Raw genomic sequence first — 18,325 nt, forward strand, 5'->3', positions numbered from 1 at the left:
ACACATAGCTGAAACGCATACAAACAGCTCCCTACATAGCTTCCTTCCTGCCTCCCTTCCTCCAGAATGCTCTAGCTCCCTCCCTTTCGACCCTCGTCCTTGGCTCACTCCCTCCATCCATCCATACTTACAAAGATGAAGGCATGAGTGGACAGGTGGATCAATGCCATCTTATGTACCTTAATACTGTGTCAGGGGCAGATGAAATAACCAGTACGTATATGTCTCCCCAGGGAAGGACTAGCCTCATGGATCCTCCAGGCAGCACAAGGCCTGGCACCAGGTCTGCTTGGCGGGGAAAACACTGGGGGTGTTTCTGGGGAGAATGGAGACATTCCTCTGGGCCCCACCCTGGTGTGGGCAAGCGTGTGCTGGCCGATGTCACACTTGGCTTGTCCATGTGCACAACACCCAGACAATGAGGCCTTTATGTCCCACACAGTGGACATTCACAGGAGCTGGAGGGAGCTCTCTTGGTAGGCAGTGACTCCCGTAGAGGAAGGCCAGCCCAAGAGATGCCACAGGCCTGTATCTGTATGCAGAACCCATGAAAGAGCCTGTCTGAGTAAACTGGCCTATCTGAGGGCCCGTGATCCCTCACAGAGACCTGGGAAACCCCATTCCAGCAAGGGACCAGCCCTTCAGCTCTCACAAGAGCCAAGAGCATCTAGCTGCCAAGTCCCTGATCAAGGGTCCCTGTTGCCTCTCACCACCTCCAGGCCTGGCCCCACATCCTCCCAACCAACACTTCTTGGAAGTCACTCAAGCACACCCCACAACTGACCATAAGCTCAGTCCATCCTCGTGCTCCGCCTCGACATGCACAGAGATCTGCGTGGTTGCTCCCCAGGGCAACACGTAATGAAATGGTGCCTCCATGGTCAGTCTTACTACACTTCAGGTCAATCGAGTTGAATTTCAAGGTCCGCATTCCGATCTGGTGGATGGGGAGCCACGTCAAGCATTCCTCCTTAGGGACCACAGAGATTCCCAAACAGGGCCAATTTCTTCTGTGGCAGCATTCCCTACTGTGGCCCGTGCAAGGCCACCAAACAACAGCCATGCAGCTACACCCTCCTAAGCCCACATCCCGGGACCACCCCTCCCCTTCAGGTCAACAGGGCCTCACGATGGACATGATAACGGGATGCCCAAGGGCTCTGCAAAGCCTTCATGGGGGAATGGACACCCAGAAGCCTTTTCTCCTCTGGAGGGGGCTCTCTGACAAACCAGTGGCTTCCGGAGAGGACGACCAACCCAGGAGAAGCTATGGTCCTGTGTATGCATGCAGACCCCATCAGAGGTCCCATTCGGAACAAGTGGCTCCAACAAAGCATCATGATCCCTCACAGAATCCTGGCACAACCCCATTGAAGACCAGGGCATGGCTTCCAGCCCTTGAAATAACCAGCAGCATCCTGCCTCCAAGCACCTGAGGATGGGCTCCTGCCTGCCTCTCACCATCTCTAGGCAGGGGGCATGAGCCTTCCCTACTGACAGGTTTTGGGAAGCCATAAAGCACACACCACAAGGGACCATTCCCTCAGTTGGTGATCATACTCTGGCGCTAGGTGCACAGAGGTCTCTAGAGATGTTCCGCTTGGGGCCAAGGAAGAAAACACTGCCTCGATGTGCTCTCTGACTAGAATACAGCTCTAATGAAGGCATGTGAGTGCACCAGATGTTAGCCCATAAATTTGCGGCTGCAGCAGACATTCCTCCTTGGTAGGCAGGAGGTTGCCAAAAGACTACCCTGTACTGCCTGCTGTGAGGGTGGCCAGCCCATAGTTCAAAATTCTCTGGGGCTTATCGGTAGCAACCAAAAGAGCCACTCACTGCGGAACACTCTGGCTGTGGTGAGTCCATTCCAAGGCTTGGCCTGAAACACAAAATTCAAAGCAGAAAGGCTTAAGGAAAGACTCCACCCATGGCCTCAGAACATGTGGGCCCTGGCACTATGGAGCAGGATAGAAAACCAAAGGTGGCAATACATCTTGGATATGTGGAAGCCTCCGACGCTCGGAGGAGTCTCAAAGGATTTCCTCGAGGGAGAGGCTGCTCCAACACCCACACCCACACACCCACCCGTACCCACACCCACACCCAGGGCTCTGCAATGGACCAAAAATGCAGGCCATCCTGCCCCTGGATCCCTCTGTTAGGCCTCAGCGTAATCCTATTGAGCATGATTTTTTGGTCATCAGCTCTCTTCAGGACCATATGAGTTCTCATCATCGACCCAACTGAGGCCCTCCTCACTCACCTGCGCCCTGCCACATGTGAAGGCTTACCTCAGATGCTTCCTGGAAAGAAGGATGCCTGAAGGGATGTGCCATTCTGTCGAATCCACGTGCTGGGCCAAGGCTCATGGTGATTGCCCTAGGGAACATAGGCCAGACACAGATCTTCATTTCTCTGGGGACGATGGCTGCCAAGAGGTGAGAAGGACAGCTGTGAGAACTCCAACTCCATGCTAGATGCATTGGGGGACGTGTGTGTCACACGCTCATGCATCGAATGATGCTACAAGAAATACCTGCAGCAATACATCCAGGAACATAGGGCCTAAATGTACCTCCACGCAGAGACAGGAACACATAGCTGAAACGCATACAAACAGCTCCCTACATAGCTTCCTTCCTGCCTCCCTTCCTCCAGAATGCTCTAGCTCCCTCCCTTTCGACCCTCGTCCTTGGCTCACTCCCTCCATCCATCCATACTTACAAAGATGAAGGCATGAGTGGACAGGTGGATCAATGCCATCTTATGTACCTTAATACTGTGTCAGGGGCAGATGAAATAACCAGTACGTATATGTCTCCCCAGGGAAGGACTAGCCTCATGGATCCTCCAGGCAGCACAAGGCCTGGCACCAGGTCTGCTTGGCGGGGAAAACACTGGGGGTGTTTCTGGGGAGAATGGAGACATTCCTCTGGGCCCCACCCTGGTGTGGGCAAGCGTGTGCTGGCCGATGTCACACTTGGCTTGTCCATGTGCACAACACCCAGACAATGAGGCCTTTATGTCCCACACAGTGGACATTCACAGGAGCTGGAGGGAGCTCTCTTGGTAGGCAGTGACTCCCGTAGAGGAAGGCCAGCCCAAGAGATGCCACAGGCCTGTATCTGTATGCAGAACCCATGAAAGGGCCTGTCTGAGAAAACTGGCCTATCTGAGGGCCCATGATCCCTCACAGAGACCTGGGAAACCCCATTCCAGCAAGGGACCAGCCCTTCAGCTCTCACAAGAGCCAAGAGCATCTAGCTGCCAAGTCCCTGATCAAGGGTCCTTGTTGCCTCTCACCACCTCCAGGCCTGGCCCCACATCCTCCCAACCAACACTTCTTGGAAGTCACTCAAGCACACCCCACAACTGACCATAAGCTCAGTCCATCCTCGTGCTCTGCCTCGACATGCACAGAGATCTGCGTGGTTGCTCCCCAGGGCAACACGTAATGAAATGGTGCCTCCATGGTCAGTCTTACTACACTTCAGGTCAATCGAGTTGAATTTCAAGGTCCGCATTCCGATCTGGTGGATGGGGAGCCACGTCAAGCATTCCTCCTTAGGGACCACAGAGATTCCCAAACAGGGCCAATTTCTTCTGTGGCAGCATTCCCTACTGTGGCCCGTGCAAGGCCACCAAACAACAGCCATGCAGCTACACCCTCCTAAGCCCACATCCCGGGACCACCCCTCCCCTTCAGGTCTACAGGGCCTCACGTTGGACATGATAACGGGATGCCCAAGGGCTCTGCAAAGCCTTCATGGGGCAATGGACACCCAGAAGCCTTTTCTCCTATGGAGGGGGCTCTCTGACAAACCAGTGGCTTCTGGAGAGGACGACCAACCCAGGAGAAGCTATGGTCCTGTGTATGCATGCAGACCCCATCAGAGGCCCCATTCGGATCAGTTGGCTCCAACAAAGCACCATGATCCCTCACAGAGTCCTAGCACAACCCCATTGAAGACCAGGGCATGGCTTCCAGCCCTTGAAATAAACAGCAGCATCCTGCCTCCAAGCACCTGAGGATGGGCTCCTGCCTGCCTCTCACCATCTCTAGGCAGGGGGCATGAACCTTCCCTACTGACAGGTTTTGGGAAGCCATAAAGCACACACCACAAGGGACCATTCCCTCAGTTGGTGATCATACTCTGGCGCTAGGTGCACAGAGGTCTCTAGAGATGTTCCACTTGGGGCCAAGGAAGAAAACACTGCCTCGATGTGCTCTCTGACTAGAATACAGCTCTAATGAAGGCATGTGAGTGCACCAGATGTGAGCCCATAAATTTGGGGCAGCAGCAGACATTCCTCCTTGGTAGGGAGGAGGTTGCCAAAAGACTACCCTGTACTGCCTGCTGTGAGGGCGGCCAGCCCATAGTTCAAAATTCTCTGGGGCCTATCGGTAGCAACCAAAAGAGCCACTCACTGCGGAACACTCTGGCTGTGGTGAGTCCATTCCAAGGCTTGGCCTGAAACACAAAATTCAAAGCAGAAAGGCTTAAGGAAAGACTCCACCCATGGCCTCAGAACATGTGGGCCCTGGCACTATGGAGCAGGATAGAAAACCAAAGGTGGCAATACATCTTGGATATGTGGAAGCCTCCTACGCTCGGAGGAGTCTCAAAGGATTTCCTCGAGGGAGAGGCTGCTCCAACACCCACACCCACACCCCCACCGGTACCACACCCACACCCAGGGCTCTGCAATGGACCAACAATGCAGGCCATCCTGCCCCTGGATCCCTCTGTTAGGCCTCAGCGTAATCCTATTGAGCATGATTTTTTGGTCATCAGCTCTCTTCAGGACCATATGAGTTCTCATCATCGACCCAACTGAGGCCCTCCTCACTCACCTGCGCCCTGCCACATGTGAAGGCTTACCTCAGATGCTTCCTGGAAAGAAGGATGCCTGAAGGGATGTGCCATTCTGTCGAATCCACGTGCTGGGCCAAGGCTCATGGTGATTGCCCTAGGGAACATAGGCCAGACACAGATCTTCATTTCTCTGGGGACGATGGCTGCCAAGAGGTGAGAAGGACAGCTGTGAGAACTCCAACTCCATGCTAGATGCATTGGGGGACGTGTGTGCCACACGCTCATGCATCGAATGATGCTACAAGAAATACCTGCAGCAATACATCCAGGAACATAGGGCCCAAATGTACCTCCACGCAGAGACAGGAACACATAGCTGAAACGCATACAAACAGCTCCCTACATAGCTTCCTTCCTGCCTCCCTTCCTCCAGAATGCTCTAGCTCCCTCCCTTTCGACCCTCGTCCTTGGCTCACTCCCTCCATCCATCCATACTTACAAAGATGAAGGCATGAGTGGACAGGTGGATCAATGCCATCTTATGTACCTTAATACTGTGTCAGGGGCAGATGAAATAACCAGTACGTATATGTCTCCCCAGGGAAGGACTAGCCTCATGGATCCTCCAGGCAGCACAAGGCCTGGCACCAGGTCTGCTTGGCGGGGAAAACACTGGGGGTGTTTCTGGGGGGAATGGAGACATTCCTCTGGGCCCCACCCTGGTGTGGGCAAGCGTGTGCTGGCCGATGTCACACTTGGCTTGTCCATGTGCACAACACCCAGACAATGAGGCCTTTATGTCCCACACAGTGGACATTCACAGGAGCTGGAGGGAGCTCTCTTGGTAGGCAGTGACTCCCGTAGAGGAAGGCCAGCCCAAGAGATGCCACAGGCCTGTATCTGTATGCAGAACCCATGAAAGGGCCTGTCTGAGTAAACTGGCCTATCTGAGGGCCCATGATCCCTCACAGAGACCTGGGAAACCCCATTCCAGCAAGGGACCAGCCCTTCAGCTCTCACAAGAGCCAAGAGCATCTAGCTGCCAAGTCCCTGATCAAGGGTCCCTGTTGCCTCTCACCACCTCCAGGCCTGGCCCCACATCCTCCCAACCAACACTTCTTGGAAGTCACTCAAGCACACCCCACAACTGACCATAAGCTCAGTCCATCCTCGTGCTCCGCCTCGACATGCACAGAGATCTGCGTGGTTGCTCCCCAGGGCAACACGTAATGAAATGGTGCCTCCATGGTCAGTCTTACTACACTTCAGGTCAATCGAGTTGAATTTCAAGGTCCGCATTCCGATCTGGTGGATGGGGAGCCACGTCAAGCATTCCTCCTTAGGGACCACAGAGATTCCCAAACAGGGCCAATTTCTTCTGTGGCAGCATTCCCTACTGTGGCCCGTGCAAGGCCACCAAACAACAGCCATGCAGCTACACCCTCCTAAGCCCACATCCCGGGACCACCCCTCCCCTTCAGGTCAACAGGGCCTCACGATGGACATGATAACGCGATGCCCAAGGGCTCTGCAAAGCCTTCATGGGGGAATGGACACCCAGAAGCCTTTTCTCCTCTGGAGGGGGCTCTCTGACAAACCAGTGGCTTCCGGAGAGGACGACCAACCCAGGAGAAGCTATGGTCCTGTGTATGCATGCAGACCCCATCAGAGGTCCCATTCGGAACAAGTGGCTCCAACAAAGCATCATGATCCCTCACAGAATCCTGGCACAACCCCATTGAAGACCAGGGCATGGCTTCCAGCCCTTGAAATAACCAGCAGCATCCTGCCTCCAAGCACCTGAGGATGGGCTCCTGCCTGCCTCTCACCATCTCTAGGCAGGGGGCATGAGCCTTCCCTACTGACAGGTTTTGGGAAGCCATAAAGCACACACCACAAGGGACCATTCCCTCAGTTGGTGATCATACTCTGGCGCTAGGTGCACAGAGGTCTCTAGAGATGTTCCGCTTGGGGCCAAGGAAGAAAACACTGCCTCGATGTGCTCTCTGACTAGAATACAGCTCTAATGAAGGCATGTGAGTGCACCAGATGTTAGCCCATAAATTTGCGGCTGCAGCAGACATTCCTCCTTGGTAGGCAGGAGGTTGCCAAAAGACTACCCTGTACTGCCTGCTGTGAGGGTGGCCAGCCCATAGTTCAAAATTCTCTGGGGCTTATCGGTAGCAACCAAAAGAGCCACTCACTGCGGAACACTCTGGCTGTGGTGAGTCCATTCCAAGGCTTGGCCTGAAACACAAAATTCAAAGCAGAAAGGCTTAAGGAAAGACTCCACCCATGGCCTCAGAACATGTGGGCACTGGCACTATGGAGCAGGATAGAAAACCAAAGGTGGCAATACATCTTGGATATGTGGAAGCCTCCGACGCTCGGAGGAGTCTCAAAGGATTTCCTCGAGGGAGAGGCTGCTCCAACACCCACACCCACACACCCACCCGTACCCACACCCACACCCAGGGCTCTGCAATGGACCAAAAATGCAGGCCATCCTGCCCCTGGATCCCTCTGTTAGGCCTCAGCGTAATCCTATTGAGCATGATTTTTTGGTCATCAGCTCTCTTCAGGACCATATGAGTTCTCATCATCAACCCAACTGAGGCCCTCCTCACTCACCTGCGCCCTGCCACATGTGAAGGCTTACCTCAGATGCTTCCTGGAAAGAAGGATGCCTGAAGGGATGTGCCATTCTGTCGAATCCACGTGCTGGGCCAAGGCTCATGGTGATTGCCCTAGGGAACATAGGCCAGACACAGATCTTCATTTCTCTGGGGACGATGGCTGCCAAGAGGTGAGAAGGACAGCTGTGAGAACTCCAACTCCATGCTAGATGCATTGGGGCACGTGTGTGCCACACGCTCATGCATCGAATGATGCTACAAGAAATACCTGCAGCAATACATCCAGGAACATAGGGCCCAAATGTACCTCCACGCAGAGACAGGAACACATAGCTGAAACGCATACAAACAGCTCCCTACATAGCTTCCTTCCTGCCTCCCTTCCTCCAGAATGCTCTAGCTCCCTCCCTTTCGACCCTCGTCCTTGGCTCACTCCCTCCATCCATCCATACTTACAAAGATGAAGGCATGAGTGGACAGGTGGATCAATGCCATCTTATGTACCTTAATACTGTGTCAGGGGCAGATGAAATAACCAGTACGTATATGTCTCCCCAGGGAAGGACTAGCCTCATGGATCCTCCAGGCAGCACAAGGCCTGGCACCAGGTCTGCTTGGCGGGGAAAACACTGGGGGTGTTTCTGGGGGGAATGGAGACATTCCTCTGGGCCCCACCCTGGTGTGGGCAAACGTGTGCTGGCCGATGTCACACTTGGCTTGTCCATGTGCACAACACCCAGACAATGAGGCCTTTATGTCCCACACAGTGGACATTCACAGGAGCTGGAGGGAGCTCTCTTGGTAGGCAGTGACTCCCGTAGAGGAAGGCCAGCCCAAGAGATGCCACAGGCCTGTATCTGTATGCAGAACCCATGAAAGGGCCTGTCTGAGAAAACTGGCCTATCTGAGGGCCCATGATCCCTCACAGAGACCTGGGAAACCCCATTCCAGCAAGGGACCAGCCCTTCAGCTCTCACAAGAGCCAAGAGCATCTAGCTGCCAAGTCCCTGATGAAGGGTCCTTGTTGCCTCTCACCACCTCCAGGCCTGGCCCCACATCCTCCCAACCAACACTTCTTGGAAGTCACTCAAGCACACCCCACAACTGACCATAAGCTCAGTCCATCCTCGTGCTCTGCCTCGACATGCACAGAGATCTGCGTGGTTGCTCCCCAGGGCAACACGTAATGAAATGGTGCCTCCATGGTCAGTCTTACTACACTTCAGGTCAATCGAGTTGAATTTCACGGCCCGCATTCCGATCTGGTGGATGGGGAGCCACGTCAAGCATTCCTCCTTAGGGACCACAGAGATTCCCAAACAGGGCCAAATTCTTCTGTGGCAGCATTCCCTACTGTGGCCCGTGCAAGGCCACCAAACAACAGCCATGCAGCTACACCCTCCTCAGCCCACATCCCGGGACCACCCCTCCCCTTCAGGTCAACAGGGCCTCACGATGGACATGATAACGGGATGCCCAAGGGCTCTGCAAAGCCCTCATGGGGGAATGGACACCCAGAAGCCTTTTCTCCTCTGGAGGGGGCTCTCTGACAAACCAGTCGCTTCCGGAGAGGACGACCAACCCAGGAGAAGCTATGGTCCTGTGTATGCATGCAGACCCCATCAGAGGCCCCATTCGGATCAGTTGGCTCCAACAAAGCACCATGATCCCTCACAGAGTCCTAGCACAACCCCATTGAAGACCAGGGCATGGCTTCCAGCCCTTGAAATAACCAGCAGCATCCTGCCTCCAAGCACCTGAGGATGGGCTCCTGCCTGCCTCTCACCATCTCTAGGCAGGGGGCATGAACCTTCCCTACTGACAGGTTTTGGGAAGCCATAAAGCACACACCACAAGGGACCATTCCCTCAGTTGGTGATCATACTCTGGCGCTAGGTGCACAGAGGTCTCTAGAGATGTTCCGCCTGGGGCCAAGGAAGAAAACACTGCCTTGGTGTGCTCTCTGACTAGAATACAGCTCTAATGAAGGCATGTGAGTGCACCAGATGTGAGCCCATAAATTTGGGGCAGCAGCAGACATTCCTCCTTGGTAGGCAGGAGGTTGCCAAAAGACTACCCTGTACTGCCTGCTGTGAGGGCGGCCAGCCCATAGTTCAAAATTCTCTGGGGCCTATCGGTAGCAACCAAAAGAGCCACTCACTGCGGAACACTCTGGCTGTGGTGAGTCCATTCCAAGGCTTGGCCTGAAACACAAAATTCAAAGCAGAAAGGCTTAAGGAAAGACTCCACCCATGGCCTCAGAACATGTGGGCCCTGGCACTATGGAGCAGGATAGAAAACCAAAGGTGGCAATACATCTTGGATATGTGGAAGCCTCCTACGCTCAGAGGAGTCTCAAAGGATTTCCTCGAGGGAGAGGCTGCTCCAACACCCACACCCACACCCACACCCGTACCCACACCCACACCCAGGGCTCTGCAATGGACCAACAATGCAGGCCATCCTGCCCCTGGATCCCTCTGTTAGGCCTCAGCGTAATCCTATTGAGCATGATTTTTTGGTCATCAGCTCTCTTCAGGACCATATGAGTTCTCATCATCGACCCAACTGAGGCCCTCCTCACTCACCTGCGCCCTGCCACATGTGAAGGCTTACCTCAGATGCTTCCTGGAAAGAAGGATGCCTGAAGGGATGTGCCATTCTGTCGAATCCACGTGCTGGGCCAAGGCTCATGGTGATTGCCCTAGGGAACATAGGCCAGACACAGATCTTCATTTCTCTGGGGACGATGGCTGCCAAGAGGTGAGAAGGACAGCTGTGAGAACTCCAACTCCATGCTAGATGCATTGGGGGACGTGTGTGTCACACGCTCATGCATCGAATGATGCTACAAGAAATACCTGCAGCAATACATCCAGGAACATAGGGCCTAAATGTACCTCCACGCAGAGACAGGAACACATAGCTGAAACGCATACAAACAGCTCCCTACATAGCTTCCTTCCTGCCTCCCTTCCTCCAGAATGCTCTAGCTCCCTCCCTTTCGACCCTCGTCCTTGGCTCACTCCCTCCATCCATCCATACTTACAAAGATGAAGGCATGAGTGGACAGGTGAATCAATGCCATCTTATGTACCTTAATACTGTGTCAGGGGCAGATGAAATAAGCAGTACATAGATGTCACCCCAGGGAAGGACTAGCCTCATGGATCCTCCAGGCAGCACAAGGCCTGGCACCAGGTCTGCTTGGCGGGGAAAATACTGGGGGTGTTTCTGGGGGGAATGGAGACATTCCTCTGGGCCCCACCCTGGTGTGGGCAAGCGTGTGCTGGCCGATGTCACACTCGGCTTGTCCATGTGCACAACACCCAGACAATGAGGCCTTTATGACCCACACAGTGGACATTCACAGGAGCTGGAGGGAGCTCTCTTGGTAGGCAGTGACTCCCGTAGAGGAAGGCCAGCCCAAGAGATGCCACAGGCCTGTATCTGTATGCAGAACCCATGAAAGGGCCTGTCTGAGAAAACTGGCCTATCTGAGGGCCCATGATCCCTCACAGAGACCTGGGAAACCCCATTCCAGCAAGGGACCAGCCCTTCAGCTCTCACAAGAGCCAAGAGCATCTAGCTGCCAAGTCCCTGATGAAGGGTCCTTGTTGCCTCTCACCACCTTCAGGCCTGGCCCCACATCCTCCCAACCAACACTTCTTGGAAGTCACTCAAGCACACCCCACAGCTGACCATAACCTCAATACATCCTCGTGCTCTGCCTCGACATGCACAGAGATCTGCGTGGTTGCTCCCCAGGGCAACACGTAATGAAATGGTGCCTCCATGGTCAGTCTTACTACACTTCAGGTCAATCGAGTTGAATTTCAAGGTCCGCATTCCGATCTGGTGGATGGGGAGCCACGTCAAGCATTCCTCCTTAGGGACCACAGAGATTCCCAAACAGGGCCAATTTCTTCTGTGGCAGCATTCCCTACTGTGGCCCGTGCAAGGCCACCAAACAACAGCCATGCAGCTACACCCTCCTAAGCCCACATCCCGGGACCACTACTCCCCTTCAGGTCTACAGGGCCTCACGATGGACATGATAACGGGATGCCCAAGGGCTCTGCAAAGCCCTCATGGGGGAATGGACACCCAGAAGCCTTTTCTCCTCTGGAGGGGGCTCTCTGACTAACCAGTGGCTTCCGGAGAGGACGACCAACCCAGGAGAAGCTATGGTCTTGTGTATGCATGCAGACCCCATCAGAGGTCCCATTCGGAACAAGTGGCTCCAACAAAGCACCATGATCCCTCACAGAATCCTGGCACAACCCCATTGAATACCAGAGCATGGCTTCCAGCCCTTGAAATAAACAGCAGCATCCTGCCTCCAAGCACCTGAGGATGGGCTCCTGCCTGCCTCTCACCATCTCTAGGCAGGGGGCATGAGCCTTCCCTACTGACAGGTTTTGGGAAGCCATAAAGCACACACCACAAGGGACCATTCCCTCAGTTGGTGATCATACTCTGGCGCTAGGTGCACAGAGTTCTCTAGAGATGTTCCGCTTGGGGCCAAGGAAGAAAACACTGCCTCGATGTGCTCTCTGACTAGAATACAGCTCTAATGAAGGCATGTGAGTGCACCAGATGTGAGCCCATAAATTTGGGGCAGCAGCAGACATTCCTCCTTGGTAGGGAGGAGGTTGCCAAAAGACTACCCTTTACTGGCTGCTGTGAGGGCGGCCAGCCCATAGTTCAAAATTCTCTGGGGCCTATCGGTAGCAACCAAAAGAGCCACTCACTGCGGAACACTCTGGCTGTGGTGAGTCCATTCCAAGGCTTGGCCTGAAACACAAAATTCAAAGCAGAAAGGCTTAAGGAAAGACTCCACCCATGGCCTCAGAACATGTGGGCCCTGGCACTATGGAGCAGGATAGAAAACCAAAGGTGGCAATACATCTTGGATATGTGGAAGCCTCCGACGCTCGGAGGAGTCTCAAAGGATTTCCTCGAGGGAGAGGCTGCTCCAACACCCACACCACACCCACACCCGTACCCACACCCACACCCAGGCTCTGCAATGGACCAAAAATGCAGGCCATCCTGCCCCTGGATCCCTCTGTTAGGCCTCAGCGTAATCCTATTGAGCATGATTTTTTGGTCATCAGCTCTCTTCAGGACCATATGAGTTCTCATCATCGACCCAACTGAGGCCCTCCTCACTCACCTGCGCCCTGCCACATGTGAAGGCTTACCTCAGATGCTTCCTGGAAAGAAGGATGCCTGAAGGGATGTGCCATTCTGTCGAATCCACGTGCTGGGCCAAGGCTCATGGTGATTGCCCTAGGGAACATAGGCCAGACACAGATCTTCATTTCTCTGGGGACGATGGCTGCCAAGAGGTGAGAAGGACAGCTGTGAGAACTCCAACTCCATGCTAGATGCATTGGGGGACGTGTGTGTCACACGCTCATGCATCGAATGATGCTACAAGAAATACCTGCAGCAATACATCCAGGAACATAGGGCCTAAATGTACCTCCACGCAGAGACAGGAACACATAGCTGAAACGCATACAAACAGCTCCCTACATAGCTTCCTTCCTGCCTCCCTTCCTCCAGAATGCTCTAGCTCCCTCCCTTTCGACCCTCGTCCTTGGCTCACTCCCTCCATCCATCCATACTTACAAAGATGAAGGCATGAGTGGACAGGTGAATCAATGCCATCTTATGTACCTTAATACTGTGTCAGGGGCAGATGAAATAAGCAGTACATAGATGTCACCTCAGGGAATGACTAGCCTCATGGATCCTCCAGGCAGCACAAGGCCTGGCACCAGGTCTGCTTGGCGGGGAAAACACTGGGGGTGTTTCTGGGGGGAATGGAGACATTCCTCTGGGCCCCACCCTGGTGTGGGCAAGCGTGTGCTGGCCGATGTCACACTCGGCTTGTCCATGTGTACAACACCCAGACAATGAGGCCTTTATGACCCACACAGTGGACATTCACAGGAGCTGGAGGGAGCTCTCTTGGTAGGCAGTGGCTCCCGTAGAGGAAGGCCAGCCCAAGAGATGCCACAGGCCTCTATCTGTATGCAGAACCCATGAAAGGGCCTGTCTGAGAAAACTGGCCTATCTGAGGGCCCATGATCCCTCACAGAGACCTGGGAAACCCCATTCCAGCAAGGGACCTGCCCTTCAGCTCTCACAAGAGCCAAGAGCATCTAGCTGCCAAGTCCCTGATGAAGGGTCCTTGTTGCCTCTCACCACCTTCAGGCCTGGCCCCACATCCTCCCAACCAACACTTCTTGGAAGTCACTCAAGCACACCCCACAGCTGACCATAACCTCAATACATCCTCGTGCTCTGCCTCGACATGCACAGAGATCTGCGTGGTTGCTCCCCAGGGCAACACGTAATGAAGTGGTGCCTCCATGGTCAGTCTTACTACACTTCAGGTCAATCGAGTTGAATTTCACGGCCCGCATTCCGATCTGGTGGATGGGGAGCCACGTCAAGCATTCCTCCTTGGGGACCACAGAGATTCCCAAACAGGGCCAATTTCTTCTGTGGCAGCATTCCCTACTGTGGCCCGTGCAAGGCCACCAAACAACAGCCATGCAGCTACACCCTCCTCAGCCCACATCCTGGGACCACCCCTCCCCTTCAGGTCAACAGGGCCTCACGATGGACATGATAACGGGATGCCCAAGGGCTCTGCAAAGCCTTCATGGGGCAATGGACACCCAGAAGCCTTTTCTCCTCTGGAGGGGGCTCTCTGACAAACCAGTGGCTTCCGGAGAGGACGACCAACCCAGGAGAAGCTATGGTCCTGTGTATGCATGCAGACCCCATCAGAGGCCCCATTTGGATCAGTTGGCTCCAACAAAGCACCATGATCCCTCACAGAGTCCTAGCACAACCCCGTTGAAGACCAGGGCATGGCTTCCAGCCCTTGAAATAACCAGCAGCATCCTGCCTCCAAGCACCTGAGGATGGGCTCCTGCCTGCCTCTCACCATCTCTAGGCAGGGGGCATGAGCCTTCCCTACTGACAGGTTTTGGGAAGCCATAAAGCACACACCACAAGGGACCATTCCCTCAGTTGGTGATCATAGTCTGGCGTTAGGTGCACAGAGGTCTCTAGAGATGTTCCGCTTGGGGCCAAGGAAGAAAACACTGCCTCGATGTGCTCTCTGACTAGAATACAGCTCTAATGAAGGCATGTGAGTGCACCAGATGTGAGCCCATAAATTTGGGGCAGCAGCAGACATTCCTCCTTGGTAGGCAGGAGGTTGCCAAAAGACTACCCTGTACTGCCTGCGGTGAGGGCGGACAGCCCATAGTTCAAAATTCTCTGGGGCCTATCGGTAGCAACCAAAAGAGCCACTCACTGTGGAACACTCTGGCTGTGGTGAGTCCATTCCAAGGCTTGGCCTGAAACACAAAATTCAAAGCAGAAAGGCTTAAGGAAAGACTCCACCCATGGCCTCAGAACATGTGGGCCCTGGAACTATGGAGCAGGATAGAAAACCAAAGGTGGCAATACATCTTGGATATGTGGAAGCCTCCGACGCTCGGAGGAGTCTCAAAGGATTTCCTCGAGGGAGAGGCTGCTCCAACACCCACACCCACACACCCACCCGTACCCACACCCACACCCAGGGCTCTGCAATGGACCAAAAATGCAGGCCATCCTGCCCCTGGATCCCTCTGTTAGGCCTCAGCGTAATCCTATTGAGCATGATTTTTTGGTCATCAGCTCTCTTCAGGACCATATGAGTTCTCATCATCAACCCAACTGAGGCCCTCCTCACTCACCTGCGCCCTGCCACATGTGCAGGCTTACCTCAGATGCTTCCTGGAAAGAAGGATGCCTGAAGGGATGTGCCATTCTGTCGAATCCACGTGCTGGGCCAAGGCTCATGGTGATTGCCCTAGGGAACATAGGCCAGACACAGATCTTCATTTCTCTGGGGACGATGGCTGCCAAGAGGTGAGAAGGACAGCTGTGAGAACTCCAACTCCATGCTAGATGCATTGGGGGACGTGTGTGTCACACGCTCATGCATCGAATGATGCTACAAGAAATACCTGCAGCAATACATCCAGGAACATAGGGCCCAAAGGTACCTCCACGCAGAGACAGGAACACATAGCTGAAACGCATACAAACAGCTCCCTACATAGCTTCCTTCCTGCCTCCCTTCCTCCAGAATGCTCTAGCTCCCTCCCTTTCGACCCTCGTCCTTGGCTCACTCCCTCCATCCATCCATACTTACAAAGATGAAGGCATGAGTGGACAGGTGGATCAATGCCATCTTATGTACCTTAATACTGGGTCAGGGGCAGATGAAATAACCAGTACGTATATGTCTCCCCAGGGAAGGACTAGCCTCATGGATCCTCCAGGCAGCACAAGGCCTGGCACCAGGTCTGCTTGGCGGGGAAAACACTGGGGGTGTTTCTGGGGGGAATGGAGACATTCCTCTGGGCCCCACCCTGGTGTGGGCAAGCGTGTGCTGGCCGATGTCACACTTGGCTTGTCCATGTGCACAACACCCAGACAATGAGGCCTTTATGTCCCACACAGTGGACATTCACAGGAGCTGGAGGGAGCTCTCTTGGTAGGCAGTGACTCCCGTATAGGAAGGCCAGCCCAAGAGATGCCACAGGCCTGTATCTGTATGCAGAACCCATGAAAGGGCCTGTCTGAGAAAACTGGCCTATCTGAGGGCCCATGATCCCTCACAGAGACCTGGGAAACCCCATTCCAGCAAGGGACCAGCCCTTCAGCTCTCACAAGAGCCAAGAGCATCTAGCTGCCAAGTCCCTGATGAAGGGTCCTTGTTGCCTCTCACCACCTCCAGGCCTGGCCCCACATCCACCCAACCAACACTTCTTGGAAGTCACTCAAGCACACCCCACAACTGACCGTAAGCTCAGTCCATCCTCGTGCTCTGCCTCGACATGCACAGAGATCTGCGTGGTTGCTCCCCAGGGCACCACGTAATGAAATGGTGCCTCCATGCTCAGTCTTACTACACTTCAGGTCAATCGAGTTGAATTTCACGGCCCGCATTCCGATCTGGTGGATGGGGAGCCACGTCAAGCATTCCTCCTTGGGGACCACAGAGATTCCCAAACAGGGCCAATTTCTTCTGTGGCAGCATTCCCTACTGTGGCCCGTGCAAGGCCACCAAACAACAGCCATGCAGCTACACCCTCCTAAGCCCACATCCCGGGACCACCCCTCCCCTTCAGGTCAACAGGGCCTCACGATGGACATGATAACACGATGCCCAAGGGCTCTGCAAAGCCTTCATGGGGCAATGGACACCCAGAAGCCTTTTCTCCTCTGGAGGGGGCTCTCTGACAAACCAGTGGCTTCTGGAGAGGAAGACCAACCCAGGAGAAGCTATGGTCCTGTGTATGCATGCAGACCCCATCAGAGGCCCCATTCAGATCAGTTGGCTCCAACAAAGCACCGTGATCCCTCACAGAGTCCTAGCACAACCCCATTGAAGACCAGGGCATGGCTTCCAGCCCTTGAAATAACCAGCAGCATCCTGCCTCCAAGCACCTGAGGATGGTCTCCTGCCTGCCTCTCACCATCTCTAGGCAGGGGGCATGAGCCTTCCCTACTGACAGGTTTTGGGAAGCCATAAAGCACACACCACAAGGGACCATTCCCTCAGTTGGTGATCATACTCTGGCGCTAGGTGCACAGAGGTCTCTAGAGATGTTCCGCTTGGGGCCAAGGAAGAAAACACTGCCTCGATGTGCTCTCTGACTAGAATACAGCTCTAATGAAGGCATGTGAGTGCACCAGATGTGAGCCCATAAATTTGGGGCTGCAGCAGACATTCCTCCTTGGTAGGCAGGAGGTTGCCAAAAGACTACCCTGTACTGCCTGCTGTGAGGGTGGCCAGCCCATAGTTCAAAATTCTCTTTGGCCTATCGGTAGCAACCAAAAGAGCCACTCACTGCGGAACACTCTGGCTGTGGTGAGTCCATTCCAAGGCTTGGCCTGAAACACAAAATTCAAAGCAGAAAGGCTTAAGGAAAGTCTCCACCCATGGCCTCAGAACATGTGGGCCCTGGCACTATGGAGCAGGATAGAAAACCAAAGGTGGCAATACATCTTGGATATGTGGAAGCCTCCGACGCTCGGAGGAGTCTCAAAGGATTTCCTCGAGGGAGAGGCTGCTCCAACACCCACACCCACACACCCACCCGTACCCACACCCACACCCAGGGCCCTGCAATGGCCCAAAAATGCAGGCCATCCTGCCCCTGGATCCCTCTGTTAGGCCTCAGCGTAATCCTATTGAGCATGATTTTTTGGTCATCAGCTCTCTTCAGGACCATATGAGTTCTCATCATCAACCCAACTGAGGCCCTCCTCACTCACCTGCGCCCTGCCACATGTGAAGGCTTCCCTCAGATGCTTCCTGGAAAGAAGGATGCCTGAAGGGATGTGCCATTCTGTCGAATCCACGTGCTGGGCCAAGGCTCATGGTGATTGCCCTAGGGAACATAGGCCAGACACAGATCTTCATTTCTCTGGGGACGATGGCTGCCAAGAGGTGAGAAGGACAGCTGTGAGAACTCCAACTCCATGCTATATGCATTGGGGGACGTATGTGCCACACGCTCATGCATCGAATGATGCTACAAGAAATACCTGCAGCAATACATCCAGGAACATAGGGCCCAAATGTACCTCCACGCAGAGACAGGAACACATAGCTGAAACGCATACAAACAGCTCCCTACATAGCTTCCTTCCTGCCTCCCTTCCTCCAGAATGCTCTAGCTCCCTCCCTTTCGACCCTCGTCCTTGGCTCACTCCCTCCATCCATCCATACTTACAAAGATGAAGGCATGAGTGGACAGGTGGATCAATGCCATCTTATGT

The 18,325-nt window shown here is 54.1% G+C and overlaps 7 non-coding genes across 7 annotated transcripts; all 7 read right to left on the bottom strand.

The window, feature by feature from the left end:
• Nucleotides 1–2,160: 2,160 nt before the first annotated feature.
• On the bottom strand, nt 2,161–2,241 carry LOC130847527 (small nucleolar RNA SNORD115). The gene has a single exon (XR_009052282.1). It is a non-coding gene; the product is annotated as a small nucleolar RNA SNORD115 (small nucleolar RNA).
• Nucleotides 2,242–4,752: 2,511 nt separating this feature from the next.
• Nucleotides 4,753–4,833, bottom strand: LOC130847528 (small nucleolar RNA SNORD115). The gene has a single exon (XR_009052283.1). It is a non-coding gene; the product is annotated as a small nucleolar RNA SNORD115 (small nucleolar RNA).
• Nucleotides 4,834–7,345: 2,512 nt separating this feature from the next.
• On the bottom strand, nt 7,346–7,426 carry LOC130846911 (small nucleolar RNA SNORD115). The gene has a single exon (XR_009051706.1). It is a non-coding gene; the product is annotated as a small nucleolar RNA SNORD115 (small nucleolar RNA).
• A 2,512-nt stretch (nt 7,427–9,938) lies between these two features.
• LOC130847529 (small nucleolar RNA SNORD115) lies at nt 9,939–10,019 on the bottom strand. The gene has a single exon (XR_009052284.1). It is a non-coding gene; the product is annotated as a small nucleolar RNA SNORD115 (small nucleolar RNA).
• Nucleotides 10,020–12,529: 2,510 nt separating this feature from the next.
• LOC130847530 (small nucleolar RNA SNORD115) lies at nt 12,530–12,610 on the bottom strand. Its single transcript, XR_009052285.1, has one exon. It is a non-coding gene; the product is annotated as a small nucleolar RNA SNORD115 (small nucleolar RNA).
• Nucleotides 12,611–15,122: 2,512 nt separating this feature from the next.
• Nucleotides 15,123–15,203, bottom strand: LOC130846913 (small nucleolar RNA SNORD115). The gene has a single exon (XR_009051708.1). It is a non-coding gene; the product is annotated as a small nucleolar RNA SNORD115 (small nucleolar RNA).
• Nucleotides 15,204–17,715: 2,512 nt separating this feature from the next.
• LOC130846914 (small nucleolar RNA SNORD115) lies at nt 17,716–17,796 on the bottom strand. The gene has a single exon (XR_009051709.1). It is a non-coding gene; the product is annotated as a small nucleolar RNA SNORD115 (small nucleolar RNA).
• Nucleotides 17,797–18,325: the final 529 nt, after the last annotated feature.

The sequence above is a fragment of the Hippopotamus amphibius genome, chromosome 2, assembly GCF_030028045.1.
Source record: "Hippopotamus amphibius kiboko isolate mHipAmp2 chromosome 2, mHipAmp2.hap2, whole genome shotgun sequence".
Classification (NCBI taxonomy): Eukaryota; Metazoa; Chordata; class Mammalia; order Artiodactyla; family Hippopotamidae; genus Hippopotamus; species Hippopotamus amphibius.